Genomic DNA, 16127 nt, shown 5'->3' with positions numbered 1-16127 from the left:
CATTTTGAAAAGGAATTCAAGGGATAATGTCTGGAGGTAAGATTGTTGAACCTGAAACTCGTTTCTATGGTATTATTTCATAGATTAGAGCTGTAATTATAGAAATTAAGGGTTAAAAATTGGGAAACTAGGGCTTGGTATTGGAGACCTTGACTTGTGGATTTGAGGGGCCATTTGTGGTCGGATTTTGGTACTTTTGATATGTATGAACTCATGGGGAGATAAGGAATCTATTGATGTAAATTTTATCAAATTCCGAGATGTAGGCCCGGGGTTCGGGTTTTGGTTAATTTCGGGATTTATGTTGTAAGTTGATTATTTTTGCATGGGCTTCGTCCCCTTAGCATATTTTGACGTCGTGATTCTGATTTTGGATGGATTCGACGCGAGATGAGCCGATTCGAGGAGCAAAGGCATCGTGGGCTAGAGTTTGGACCGGATTGGGGTGCATAATGATTTTAAATGTTGTCCCGAGGGTATGAAACCCTGGATCACACATCGTTGTGCTATATCAAGGTGACACACATGCTAGATGACGAGCGTGGGGTCCTTCACCATTGGGTATTGTGACTTAGTCCATCCCGAATACCTGTTTTACTACATATTTGATTGAAAACTATTTGCTATTATCATGTTTTGTGCTGAATGCCATATCTGGGCCTCGTGCCAACTATTTGGATCCTTAGGGAATTTTACTGATATTTCCTCACTATTTTGACTTTATACTTGTACTCAGTCATGCTGTATTCTACTGTTTTCATAACTCATCCATGTTTACTCTATTTTAATACATTAAATGATATTATAAATGATAATTTGAGCTGAGCATCACGTTTTACTGTTGCCCGAGTGGCTTATGAGATTTTGACTAAGTAAGGCCGAGGGCCTGTGTTGTGAGGATAGACTGATTTATGATTATGAGGCCGTAGGCCTGAGTTGTACGCCACGAGGTGGCTTAATATGAGGCAAATAGCCTATTGATTATGCTACGAGATGGCTTGATATTGCTCTTAGGCCGTAAGGGGCCCCTCCCGGAGTCTGCACATGCCTAGTGAGCGCGGGTAACCATTGTGATATGAGATATAGGCCGAGTGGCTTGTATTGTTCCATGTTGCCCGAGGGGCTGATTCTGTTGGTATTTTGCCCGATGGGCAGTTTTTATGTGTTTATCTTTTCTAGCTGCCTGTCATTTACTTGCTTAAATATTAAAAAGGTATTTTAAAGAAGCTTAAACTGAACTAAGGTGTTTTATGAGATTTCACTGTTTTATTGCACTTTACTTATTTTACTCTGCTTCTTTATAGCATGTTGTTGTGCTTTTACGTGATTTCTTATCGCTCAATCTTCATTTATTATTATTACTCACTGAGTTGGAGTACTCACTTTACTCCCTACACCCCACGTGCAGATTCGGGCGATTTTGGTCCTTCCAGTGAGGGTTGATTGCTTAGCAGGGTATTCAGAGTCCACTAGGTAGCTGCTCGGCATTCGCAGCCTAGTGTTTCTCCCTCATATTTTTATTTCCCGTGTCCTAGTTATGTAATAGCATCTGTAAAATCTTTCCAGACTTGTTGACTTACGATAGATGCTCATGACTAGCGACACCCCGATGTCGAGATGTGTTGGTTCTTCCGCAGATTGTAGTATTACATTGTTTTAATTGAGATTTAATCATGTTAATGACTTAATTATACTATTTTAATTGTTTAAAATGAATTGGGTGTTGTGTCGGATGGCCTTGACTTCACGAGAGGCGCCATCACGATCGGGTCTGGGTTTAGGGTCATGACAAGTTGGTATCAGAGCCTAGGTTACATAAGTCTCACGAGTCGTGATCAGGTTTAGTAGAGTCTCGCGGATCAGTACGGAGACGTCTGTACTTATCCTTAGGAGGCTGTAAAACCTTTAGGAAAAACATCACATTCTTGAATTCTCATCGTGCGTCCTTGATTCAACTTGAAATGTAACTCTTTGAATTCCTTCCACACGGTCGTATGCGCGCATGAGCGCTCGGTATCAGCTGTGCATTGATGGCTTGTGATTCCCTAATCGAGGGGCGAGATGTGATTTCTATGTGTTGATGTTGGGCCAGTCTGAAGGACTTGAGGCCGGGTTTTACCTATAGCTGGAGCACTAAGGTTCTGATTAGGTGAGCACATGCTTTTTGAATTTATATGTTCGATAGTGTCCATATTAGTGGAAGTGATGGCTGGATGACTATGTGATGAGTATGATGTGACTGCGAGATATATTTATATGATTTGGAAGCTACGAGAAGGGTCTACTTGAGGATAGAAGAACTATCCGGTGCTTGATTTCCATCTTGATTTGAGGTATAGCCCCGAGTAATGGGTGTGTGAAGAATATTTTCATGTTTTCTAGTTGGGGGAGTGAAGTGGATTCCACGTTGTGATATGAGTTCGGACTCAGGAAGATTAAGTGACTGCGTAATGTCTATGACGGTAGAAGGTATAAAGAAATGTTAGTTTGAGGTGAAGCAGGTGGGTTATCTCATGCGGAGTGTTCTGAAGTTGTGTGATCCTTATGAGGTCTGATGGAAGATCTCTTCTATTAGTGAAATGTATGTGCTGCAATTTGAATTTGGGTCGCCTAAGAGAGTGGGTTTGACTGCTACGAGGGCGGGTGCGAGATTTGCAGGAGATTTGAGGTACTAGATGGTCTGTGTTGTACGAACTTATGAAGGATTGAGTTAATCTCACTAGGTATTATGTCAGTGATAGAGTATAGGCATTATGAGTTATTATGTGATTTGATCTATGGCTTTGAGCCAAGTGGGGGAGTCTGCTATTGATTAGGTGATTGCACGGTTATGTGCTACGTTGGTTCTAGTTTGAGGCATGCTGGTGAGTCAGTTATGGCTTGCAGAGATTGAGACCGAGGATGGCTCGAGTAAAGGAAATTTCAATAAAGGTTATGCTATGCTTTATGGGTGTATGAGAGTCACGAAATGACTTGAGTTGTTATTGGTAAAGGATGCTCGATGCATAGGTCAGGAAGTTGCTTGGTTGTATTAAGGTGAGGTTACATTCTGCGATGTTAGAGTGCTAATGAGGCACAAATTGTTTGATCCGTTTGATCGGTCTAATTGTGGTTTGCGTAGAGTGGAGGGCTCTCAAAATTGGTTCTAATGGGTTCAAGATTTTACATGTAATAATCGGAGATTTTCAGGTTGTATAGCTGGCTAGAAACTAAGGTTTGCATTGGAGGGTGTCAAGACTCATGGTATTTTTATATGATTGCGCATTCTACACACCAATATCAGGAAGGTGAAAGTAATGGCTTTAAATTCGTAGGAAGTCTCTTCAGGGTAGGTATTTTGAATGTGGTGCGTTTGAAAAAATTTAAGAGAGTATTCGGCGGCTTATGAACCATACGATGGTGTGGCTTTATGCTTGGGTCTCGTGTGGCAATTCTGGGTCGAGAATTGTGGTGTTATAGCGAGAAGAAGTATCAAGTTGAAAGAAAATCAGAAGGAAACTCGGATAGATAGGGTAGCTTGGTAGTAGGCCGGATCGGTATGGTAAGGATATGATTAGCTCTTTGGATGCTTATGAGGTAATGAGTTTATACAGGTGTTTTGCGGCAATGCTCTTGGGTTTTAATGGCCTGCGTAGCTTGGTTGAGTTAGAAGGATTCAATCCTGACTGTTTAGTTTTGTGCAAGTGGAATTCGGAGAGTTCTTAATGGTTTCTACTACAGTTAGAGATGTACATTTTCTACGAGCGTGAGGAGCATGGGATGTATAGTGATTTTCTTCTAGATGGGATCAATAGAAAGTTCTTGGCGGGTTGAGTGCATAGTTCTTGTGGCTCGGAAGGGATATGAAGTTCTCATGTCTATCCTAGGATGGTATGGTATATGCGGTATGTTGTGTAGGATTGAGATTTGCATGTGTAAGGTCACGATTCAATTTTAAAAGGAAGGTCACAAATTCTTAGGTGGCATGGACAGTTCAAATGATTAGGGAAATGATATTACGAATTGATGTAGCTTGATGAGGGTATACATTTCAGAAAAAGGGCAATGTGATTGAGTTAATGATATTTCATTAGTATTGCGGCACTCTCTTGTTGAATCGACAACCGATATTCGAGTTTTCTTGGTGGCACGGAAGAATTCTCGGAGTATATCTCGTGGAAAGATTGGGTATTAGAGGTATGGCATGTGTTCGGAGGGGAGAATTGGGATCAAATATGGTGATTCGTGTGCTATATGGAGTTGGAGACTGGGAGTTCTCATAAACAGGTTATGTTGTGGTTGTGGGTCACGTGTATCGGTCTTGTGTGGTAACTATTGGGGGTTTGGAGACCCGAGTGGATCGTTGTTGCTTGGTATATTAGATTTTGGATGTGGTATTGAGTGTAGATTGGTTGTCTCAGTGTTGTGTTATGCTGTGCTGCTGCGCTAAAAGACGACATTGGCTATGCCGGGAATGCCACAGATTAAGTGGCGAGGTTCGACGGATTATGTTCACCGCAAGGTGATTTCATTTTGAAGACCCAGCGGAGTGTTCAGAAGGGTTGTCTTTCTTATTTGGCCTTCGTAATGGGTGTCAGGGCAGAGACTTCTTCCATTGATTCAGTTCCGGTGATGAGGGGTCTTCCGAATATGTTTCCTGCTACTAGGCATGTCGCCAGACAAGATTGTTGATTTCGGTATTGATTTGGTTCCGGGCACCGCAACGTATGGTACCGACGGAGTTAAAGGAATTTAAGGAACAACTTCAGGGATTCCTTGATAAGGGGTTCATTGGCAGGCCAATGTGGATGTGTGTACCTTGAGTCGGCTTGGTTGACTCCGAGTTGTATTGTTGAGGGATGTGTTGATTTGATTGTTGTTGAGCTTATTAGTGACCTGGGGGATCTATAAGTTACCTTTACGTATTTTGAGGCATTGGAATTTGTTAGGTATAAGCACATATGGTGTGGTTTATTGGGGTTTCATAGCGGAAGTCGAGCGGGAAGAGTACTGCATATTGCTCGACGGGTGGTGTATCGGTTGTGTCCTTTCGGCTTTGTGTAATATTATGTCAATTTCTTCGACGTGGTTATGATAATTTGCTTTGGTTCTAGAAATCAAATTGCGTGTGGTTGTCGATTTTGAGCATAGTGACTTAAGGTGTTTCATATGGCCTAGTGTTTGGATAGGGTCGTGCATGGCAGTGAAGTTATGTGGAGGTATGACCCTTCTGATTAGATTTGTATGTTCTGTTTTTACGATGTGTGATAGGTTCTCAACATTTTGTGTGGTGGTACTGGTGAGTTTGCGGTACAAATCTCTTATTTGAGTCATTTTTCGTGAATTGAGCTTGTTCGGATTGTTGCTTATTGGTGCGGGAGTTGCATGAGTTGTGGTTTTAGATGGTATTGTTATGTCATGTCACCAGAGTAGTTGTGTTGGATTAGATGAGATTGTCAGGTTTTAGAATGAATCCAAACAGATTCGATCTCAGCATGTTGGAAGGATAATATCGACGTTCAGCTCAGAAATTTGCTAAGGTCCTTGCCAAAGGTGGAGTGGCTTCACAAATGGTTGATCTGAGAAATGGTTATGACTTTCTAAGTGTTTCATTTATCATTGGTAGTATATGAATTTGTTGGAATGAGACTTTAATTGATAAGAGGTTTATTATTGGTATTCGATTGTGTGTGCAACTGTCGTGATTGGAAGTTATCGCTACAAGTGTATGAGTTATGCGATATATCCTGTGATTGCATTGAGGATTGCAGATATGGTTTTTTACAACATCTTCGGACTTATTCAAAGTATAGATGTGAGATTCTGATCGTATAGATGATTTCAAAAGTGGGAATGTGTTCTAAGGTTTATGGGCTAGGTTGGATTGTGAAATTTCAGTTACATTTTGTTATCGTAAATATATGAGATAGGGTGATGTGGGATCACCCCCGGGTATGTGCATGGTAAGGTTACACAATGATTTGATGGTTTTTTGGAAAAACGCTCGGCATGTTTGAGGACGAACATATGTTTAAGTGGGGGAGTATGTAACGACCCGACCGGTCGTCTTGAGCTTTTGAACTTCGATTGCTAGTTCTCGGGTATGGCTAGCCCCGTGTGATGTATTATGACGTATGTAAATCATCGTTTTTAGTTTTTAGGGTAACCGAAATGAATTTTGAAGAAATAGTTCTCAATTTGAAAGGTTTGACCAAGATTTGACTTGTTGGTATATGATCTCGGATCAGAATTCTTATGATTTGGTTAGCTCTGTTAGGTGATTTAGTACTTAGGAGCGTGATTGCAACGTGTTTTAGAGGTCCGTGGAAGGTTTAGGCTTGAATTGGCAAAATTGGAATTTTGACGTTTTTCGATTGATAGGTGAGATTTTTGATATAGTGGTCAGAATGGAATTCCGGGAGTTGCAGTAGGTCCGTTGTGTTTTTTTGGATGTGTGTGCAAAATTTCAAGTCATTTGGACATGGTTTGGTAGACTTTTTGATCAAAAGCGGGATTCAAAAGATTTTGGAACCTTAGGCTTGAATTCGATGTGATTTGAATGATTTGATGTTGTTTTAGGTGTTTTGGAGATTGGTATAAGTTTGGATAGCGCTATATGACTGATTTGTGCTTTTTGTTGAGGTCCCGAGGGCCTCAAGGTGATTTCTCATGGTTGACGGAAGGTTTGAAGTTGAGTTGGGGCAGCTGAAGCATATTGTTGCTATCGTAACCGCACCTGCGGTTGGGAGGCCGCAGATGCGATACTCGCAGAAGCGAAAGGCAGCCGCAGATGCGGCCAAGAAGAGGATCATCAGGAACTGCAGAAGCGATGAAGTGGGCGCACCTGCGATAGCGCAGGTGCGAGGTTTTTAACCGCAGATGCGGAAATGGCCATTTAAGTGAAAACCGCATATGCAATGAATTAGGCCGCAGAAGCGGGAAAAGGACCACAGGTGCGAAAATCCTGGGTCAGAAAGTATAAAAGGTTTCTTTCGCGATTTTGAGCTATTTCTTCACCATTTTTATTCGGGTTTGAGTTTGGGGAAGCCATTTTGAAGAGGAATTCAAGGGATAACATCTGGAGGTAAGATTGTTGAACCTGAAACTTGTTTCTATGGTATTATTTCACAAATTAGAGCTGTAATTATTGAAATTAAGGGTTAAAAATTGGAAAACTTGGGCTTGGTATTGGAGACCTTGACTTGAGGATTTGAGGGGCCATTTGTGATCAAATTTTGGTACTTTTGATATGTATGAACTCGTGGGGAGATAAGGAATCTATTGATGTAAATTTTATTGAATTTCGAGACGTGGGCCCGGGGTTCGAGTTTTGGTTAATTTTGAGATTTATATTGTAAGTTGATTATTTTCACATGGGCTTCGTCCCTTTAGCATATTTTGACGTCGTGATTCTGATTTTGGATAGATTCGACGCGAGATGAGGCTGATTCGAGGAGCAAAGGCATTGCGTGCTAGAGTTTAGATCGGATTGGGGTGAGTAATGATTTTAAATGTTGTCCTGAGGGTATGAAACCCCGGATCACACATCATTGTGCTATATTAAGGTGACGCACACGCTAGATGACGAGCGTGGGGTCGTGCACCGTTAGGGATTGTGACTTAGTCCATCCTGAACACCTGTTTTACTGCGTATTTGATTGAAAACTGTTTGTATCAGCATGTTTTGGGTTGAATGCCATATTTGGGCCTCGTGCCAACTATTTGGACCCTTAGGGGATTTTTACTGATATTTCCTCACTGTTTTGACTTTATACTTGTACTCAATCATGCTATATTCTACTGCTTGCATAACTCAGCCATGTTACTCTATTTTAATACATTAAATGATATTATAAATGATAATTTGGGCTGATCATCACGTTTTACTATTGCCCGAGTGGCTTATGAGATTCTGATTGAGTAAGGCTGAGGGCTTGTGTTGTGAGGATACACTAATTTATGATTATGAGGCAGAGGGCCTGAGTTGTATGCCACGGGGTGGCTTGATATGAGACCGAGATCTTATTGCGCTTGGGCCGTAAGGGGCCCCTCCCGGAGTTTGCACACCCCTAGTGAGCGCGGGTGCCCATTGTGATATGATTTATAGCCCGAAGGGCTGGTGTTGTTCCATGTTGTTGCCCGAGGGGCTGATTCTGTTGGTATTGTGCCCGATGGGTAGTTTTTATGTGTTTATCTTTTCTAGCTGCCTGTCATTTACTTGTTTAATTGTTAAAAAGGTATTTTAAAGAAGCTTAAACTGAACTAAGGTGTTTTATGAGATTTCACTGTTTTATTGCACTTTACTTGTTTTACTCTGCTTCTTTATAGCAAGTTGTTGTGCTTTTACGTGATTTCTTATCGCTCAGTCTTCATTTATTATTATTACTCATTGAGTTGGAGTACTCACTTTACTCCCTGCACCTCGCGTGCAGATTTGGGCGCTTCAGGTCCTGCCAATGAGGGTTGATTGCTCAGCAGGGTATTTGAAGTCCACTAGGTAGCTGCTCGGCGTTCGCAGCTTAGTGTTTCTCCCTCCTATTTCTATTTCCCGTGTCCTAGTTATGTAATAGCATGTGTAAACTCTTTCCAAACTTGTAGACTTATGATAGATGCTCATGACTGGTGATACCCCGATGTCGAGCTGTGTTGGTTCTTCCGCAGTTTGTACTATTACATTGTTTCTATTGAGATTTAATCATGTTAATGACTTAATTATACTGTTTTAATTGTTTAAAATGAATTGGGTGTTGTGTCGGCTGGCCTTGTCTTCACGAGAGGCACCATCACGACTGGGTCCGGGTTTAGGGTTGTGACAAGCTGAAATCACTGTTCCATTGATACAAGTGAAGTAAGTAATTAGGGCATGGTGGAATTCTAATTGTTATCCAAAATTGAAACCACTATATCAGGTAGCTCCAGTAATTATAACTTGGGAATTATTGAAGATGAGAAACACCAACAGGAATAGGGGATCTGTTTCAGTTCATATGGTTATCCATGAGATGAACAAATACACTACATTTTTTGGCAAAGACTAGGTACAATTGGCTGCATCATATGCATTTTCTTTGGCTGGATATAATCATATTCCTGGAGGGATACAAGCCTATTATTTTGACCAAAAGAGTAACATGGCAATTTCCATACAATGTCTGGTACAAGTGTAATACAGATGGGGCTTCAAGAGGCAACCCGGGTTCTAGTGCTATAGGTTTTTGTGTAAGGGATAGTGTAGGAGATTTGGTGTATGCTAGGGCACAGAAACTGGAGGAAACTACTAATATAGTGGCTAAAGATAGGGCAATCAGAGATGGTGTGCATTATTGTGTGAAGCTTGACCGACATCCTCTTATACTAGAAACAAATTCACTTCGAATGAAAAAGATCATAGAAGGAGAATGGGATCCTCCATAGTGCATTGTGGCAGAGGTTAAGAGGATTAAGGATATGAGAGAGGAGTTCAATGTGATATTTTAGCATATTTTAAGGGAGGGCAACACTGTGCAGATTTATTAGCTAACATTATTTTCTTTTTTGCTGGTACAATACAATTTCATTCCTTCTCTGAACTGCCTAGTGTAGAGAGGAGACTGATCAATATGGACAAAGCACAAATTCCTAATCTAAGGGTTAGGATATCCAAAAGAAAAGCAATTGATTGATTGCTAGGTATGTTAATAATAAGTCAGCTTCTACTTATTGTCTAGTTGGTATCAGTTTTTGTATATTACTAGGTCACTTTCTAGTGGTATTAGCATGGTATCATGCTCAATCTGGTAGTGAAATAAGGGTGTATGGAACAATTCATAAAAGAAGGCAATTGGTTTTAACACTAATTTCAGAAGAGTCAATTGGTACAGTCCAACAGGAATACAACAGTTGATTGTTGTGTACTATTGACGATCTAGATGCTGTTATGGCATTTTCCAGTGGTATTGGCATGGTTACATGCCTTTCCTAGAGATGATATGGCAGTACATGGTGTCGCACCCTCCTTTTTCCACTTCCGTCGGAGAGGAGTCCGGGTTTCAATATTCATGGGGTGTAATGACTCATTTCCCTTTTGGGAATTGGGTATTTTGAAGAGTCGCCACCTAACGATTTTAAGGTGCGTTAGGGCACCTATAAGGTTCAACTACAACTATGTTTGATGACCAGAGATAGGGTAAGGGCTTGAAATTATCCTAAGTGGAAGGTGTTAGGCACCCCTCAGGATCCACTAGTGTGGTTTCCGGCCAGATAGTTTTTGTGAATTTGTGCAATTAGCAAGTAATAAAATAAGGCTCAAATAAGAGGGGATTTAAGTTAAACACACAAGTGCAAACAATTATTGAAAGGCAGGGTTTTGAAAAGAGTTATAATCTAAACATGCTTGCAAATGAAAAAGGGGTCCTAGGTTTGTTTGTAATATGGATCAATTCAATGCAACACCCGGTATGACACTCCTCATAAGAGGGGATACATGTGGTATTAGCGCACCGGTCATCATGTCCATATCTACCCTTACACCCCGTTAAGGTATTAAAGCGAGGATTGGTCTCGATCTCTATTGCGTGTTGTTACCCGTCCCATCCCTATAAGCCCTGGAGGAATTTAGGATTACTATTCCTATAAGGGGGAGGTTTTGGGCTGACTCTTGGGTTTAAAGGTAAAAAGGCTAAGGCGACATACAAAACACGTAGGACTGCATTTAAAAGGGAAACATGTAAACAATTAGAAGGCTCATGTATACCTCCGCAAATAATGCATATAAATAGCATGACTTAAACACAATTAAGGTGTGAATTTTAAAAAATCTTAAAGTAGAGTTTGAGTCAGAACCAGATTCATTATATAACTCAGAAAAGAAGTCTGAATCAGGCCTGCCTGCTGGTTGTAGCAGTTGGTAACTAAAAAAAGGTAGATTCCAATTTTATTCGAGCAATTACCTAAGGCTTGCCTAGGTGTAGTAATGATGTCCTATGAGCATGATATCTATATTGATTAGGAATGCAGTGGAGCAGTGATTAATTTTAGATGGACAACTTGAGATTCTATAGACATGCTTTCTAATGGTATTAATTTAAGGCTGTGTTTGAAGCCTTATTAAAGAAGCGACAGATTAATTAACTAATCCAATTCAGAATAAACAATGTGAACTGAACGGCTTCTCCAACTAAACTGGTTTTGAGTTCTATAGGCATGATTTCTATTATAGCTATTTAGATCCTATAGGCATGGTTTATAATTGTGTGAAAGTAAAACATGCAGAATTTATTTTAAACCAGAGTAAATCCTATAGGCATGTTATCTAACAGACCATATTTGAATCAAAATAGACCCTATAGGCATGTTATCTACCCAATTTACCCACAATATACGACTACCCTCCCTTTTACACTAATCGCCCCGACATTGTTTACAAATTATTACAGACCAAATGATTGAATTACAAAAGAAGTGCAGAAATAAGAAATTACAACCAAAGGAAGCCTGATCTTGACTTCCTCTCTGAGTTATGTAATGAACCACTTCAATGCCAATATTTCAAAGCCTTTCTCATACCTGGGTGTGTCAAAGTTCCCTAAGGACCTCAAGGGATCCGGGGTAGTGCTCACACCCAGATTTGCATAACCAGACAGAATGAGTGCAGTGTGGAAGGTCCAGCCCTTATGTGTCCAAGTTCAGAAGGAGATCAAGGGTCCCAAGGCAAGGCTCACATAAGAGGGGCAGAACCTAAATTCTAAGAATATAGTGAAAGTGCAGAACACATGTTGAAAGAGATTTCTTTAAAAAGCTGGACTGATAGTCCATTTTTAAAGCAATTAGTAGCAGAGGTTATTGAAATCAATTGCAGTAGTAAAACTCACAACTACACAGAATTAGCAGTCATACGAAGGGGGGCCAAGGGATTTTGGGGAGTCACTTGTCTGTAAGCACATGACCCTAGCGGGGGTCGGGTTTGGTCATGCACAGTAATAGTTGATGCTGGCATAGTCACAAACCAGCCAAAAGAACACAAACACATAGAGGGGATATGAGTTTGGGATTCATAAGATAACAAGTACACAATCAAGTGACTAACAGAGTATGCTTCAAAACACACATAGGGGAAGACATTAATCTAAGGGGGAAGGGAACATATTACAGCATGCTAGTAATGTAACTTGACTGCAGAACCACAAGCAGAAGTAGAAAATAATGAGAGAAATTGGAACAATTAAGAAACATGTTGTTGTTGAGGGTTGAAAAATTTAACTAGGACATACCAGTAGAGAAAAGCAAGGTGCAGAAAGGTAAAGCAAGAAGGATTCTACAGTCTAGCCTTGGCTTTCAGCCGGCTAGACAAAGAAATAACACAAGTGGTAGTAGAGAAAGAGAGAGTTTTGAGTGTAAGTGTGTTTTCGAACTCAAATTGTTCGTATGTTTAAAGAAGAGAGAATACAGGTATTTATAGTTTTGAAAACGAGTAAAGAATAAGGTAACAAGTAAGGTTTTAATACAGACATGAAAATAATTACAATCAGAATCAATCAATACAAGTACTTCCCTTTAATCAGGGAATTACTGCTCAAACGGATACTAACAGGGTCAAATAAAGGAAAGAAATCAGTTTGGGACAGATTGATTCTTGCCATATAAGGGGGCAGTAAAAGTATGAACTATATAATTGAGTCTAAGTACAAAATATGCTTAATTTTGGGAAAGGATTGAGCAAGGTAAAACATCATAGTAATTAAGGAAGGGAATCAATCAATTTTAAACAAATGAGTAATAATTAGGTTTATAAGGGAACCTTTTGCAATCAGTCGTAACATTGAAGAAATCAAGAATAATCATGAAAGAATCATGACTCTGTACTTTAGCTTATAAATAGAACGAACAGAAATATCAGACATGCAAGGCCAAACGCATTGGCAAAAGAAACAACAGGATGCATACAAACATGCAGCAGTAACAAGAGTAAGCTAGGGCTCAGTAGTCAAACAGGTCAAATAGTCAGGGCTCACACGTAGAGCCAAAGTGAAGAACCCAATCCAACAGGTAAAGAGAGTCAGAAACAAGTAATGATCTCACAGTAACAAGTGAGGAAAACCTTTTAAGAAATTAAGCTTTCCACAATAGTAAGAACTCAGAATCAGATAAGTCAAACAGGGAAGAGGATTCAAACACAAAGAGCTTAATCGAAACAGGTATGCACACAGACAAACAAAGACATCTTCAGGACTCGGATAAAACCAATACACTTAGGGTTTTTAACACGAGGAACCTTATGGAAGAAACTATAAGCAAATCGTTAAAACAAAGTAAAACATTACTAAAAAATCGGAGAAGAGATCTTTGAAAAGAGTCTAAGAAAACCCTAGTTTGAAAACGAAGAGTCACTTTGAAAGATAATCGAAAACACCTTTTGGAAAACATCAAGAAGTTCCTAACACGCACAGATCTAAAATAGATTTGAAAGAAAAAACGAAAAACTCTTAGAGATAGGGTGTCAGAGAACATAGAGAAAGTGAGAAAGACTTTGAAAAGTTATCGATCTAGCCGGAAAAGTCAAGGATCTGACTTGAACATCCATGGATGGCCGGAAGAAGGCCATAGATAGAAGTTGAACCAAGACTCGACTAGATCCCTTTGAGATCTGTCCATGGAATCATGAAAATAGGCAACCGGCAGACATATGAGACGAATACACGCCTCAAATCGCCATGGGAGCCCATGAATTGGGTAGAGATTGCAAGGGATTAAGGTGGAATTGGGTGGCGGAGGCTAAGGTTTATGTGAGGCTATAGAGAGAATTGAGAGGAGAGGGATTCAAGGGCGGCAGGTGGTGAGAAATAAATTACGTTAAGGGGTCATTTGAGTTTAATTATGGAAGGGTGAATGGTGGCAGTGATCTAAATGAACAACGGCCTAGATTAAAAGGGTAGGTGGGGAATCCAGGTTTGGGTAGGGTTAAAATTGGGCTAGGGTCGGGTTTAATTCGGAATTGGGCTGGGGAATTGGGGTTCAATTTAGGCCAAAATTTAAAAACAAATAGGATGTTATTTTAATAACTAATTTTCCCCATTTTTAAATTATTAAAATAGTAAATGATTTCTAAAAACTAAATTAAAATGGCTAAAATGATTTGTAACACATAATTAATAATTTAAAAATACAAGCCTCAATTTTATGAATATAAGACACAATTAAACCTTAAAATGGCTAATATTGCAATTATGTGCAATTTAGCCTTAAAAATACTAAAAAATTGTAAAAATACGTAAAAATTATTTTAGCCATATTTTGGCATAAATATAGAAATCACATAAATGAATTATCAAAATAATAATTTTGGAAATAATCATTGGGGATTTTCTGGATGAAAAAAGGAAATAAATCAATTTAAAACCCTTAAAAATTATGGGAAAATAATTGAACACTTGGACATGCTTATATATGCATATATATGCTATTTTGAAAGTATTTTGCATATTGAAAATATATAGGGTAAAATTGGGTATCAACAACTGCCACTCTTTACCCGGGAAAGATGAAAGAGTTGTCGGGTAAAGATATGATGGCCAATTTTGACCGAGCGAAACAGTTTGAAGAGGTTTAGGCCGCACCCTGGCTTCTGAGTTGCCTACATATCCCTGGTTTTATAGGAATCAGGCCGTATGTAGTTCAGTATTCACCTGCGGAGTGTGCCAATGAAAATATTTCAAAAACGGACGCAATATCTAGGGCGGGGTGAGTGGACGACTTGCGGGAATGGTTAGGTTTGATAAGGTTGTGGGAACTGGAGTGGGACCACTCCTGCCGGGATGGTCGTTGCTCGCTAGTTTACCTGAAGTTAGAAACAATACAAGTATATATTGTGCATAAATTTAAATATGATGCAAATTTCTGTTGGACCATGAATGTCGTCTTCGGACGATGAGGATGACATCTTTAGAACATGATGTCCTGGGCCATGAAGCGTAAGATAAGGGATTTGAAGGCCATGAAATGATATTCTCGGGCTGTGAGGATGGTGCCTCCAAACCATGACGCCTTTAAATAATGATACGCAAAAGATTGAAAGGGATCCTCAGGCCATAACATGGTGTTCTCAGGCTATGAAGAAGGTGCCTCCGAGCGATGACGCATTTGGATGAGTTGGAGATATTTCAGCCCATGAAGGATGCAGTAGCATGATGCGGACAAAACAAAGTTTAGTCTTGCGAATTGAAGGGCAGAGCTTAGCCCGTAAGAAAATCGAAATAAACATTGCTTGGGACAGTGCTTAGTTTTGAAGAAAACGGGAGGTAGAGCTTAGCCTCGAAAGGCAGAATGGTAGCATTATGCAAGAAATAAGATAACAAATGACAGTAGAGTTTTCTTAGCTGATAGCAGATTGCGGCGTTGTGATTACTCGGAGCATTGCAACATACAGAGCATTACTTATGTGTGCTGATACCAAATGTTGGCAAGTGCAACGGTTCTGAGAATCGTATTTTTGAAAAATGTTGGTCCCATGAGCGTATGGTATGTTTAATGATTTCACAATACTAGTTCCTGCATCCAATGAAAAATCGTTAGTTTTGTAAGGGGGGAGGTTAGTTCGTGTCCTCGCTGGCTCAGCTTGACCTGTTCGGCTTTGGATCTGGTGATACTGTGTATATCATTGGAATAGCGTTGCTAAACAAAGTTGTTTCGATAATAAACATGAAATGATTTTGTAAAAGTATGACATAAGCATATAATTAAAATAATTTTTAGATGAACCGACGACTGTGACATGGTTCGGGACATTGCAACCTCTTTTGCTATGTAATTTTGAGGGTCCTCAAAATTCTACCCCAGTTTGATGGGTTGATGTTTCTGACTGTTGCTCGTACGACGATCAGGTGAAGTTACTTCAGAATTTTGAGGGCCCTCCTCAAAATTCTGCCCTAGTTTCTAATTGCGGGGGCAGATGGAATTTTTATTTAATGGTGACCGAACCCATAGGGCTGCCTACGTATCCCCTCTTAAACGGGAATCATATCAAGCGTAGTTCAATTTACATCATATAGGAAAGCATAAAGATTACATATAGTAACGCTTGACTGCATCAGAATTGATTGGCTTTGTCTAGACTTCTCAGTCCATTTCTGCAAGTATGAGGGCTCCTCCTGTCAGAACCCGATTTCTGCAAGTAT

This window comes from Nicotiana sylvestris, chromosome 9, assembly GCF_000393655.2.
Source record: "Nicotiana sylvestris chromosome 9, ASM39365v2, whole genome shotgun sequence".
In the NCBI taxonomy this organism is placed as follows: Eukaryota; Viridiplantae; Streptophyta; class Magnoliopsida; order Solanales; family Solanaceae; genus Nicotiana; species Nicotiana sylvestris.
The sequence above is the reverse complement of the archived record's forward strand: the minus strand, read 5'-3'. Positions refer to the sequence as shown.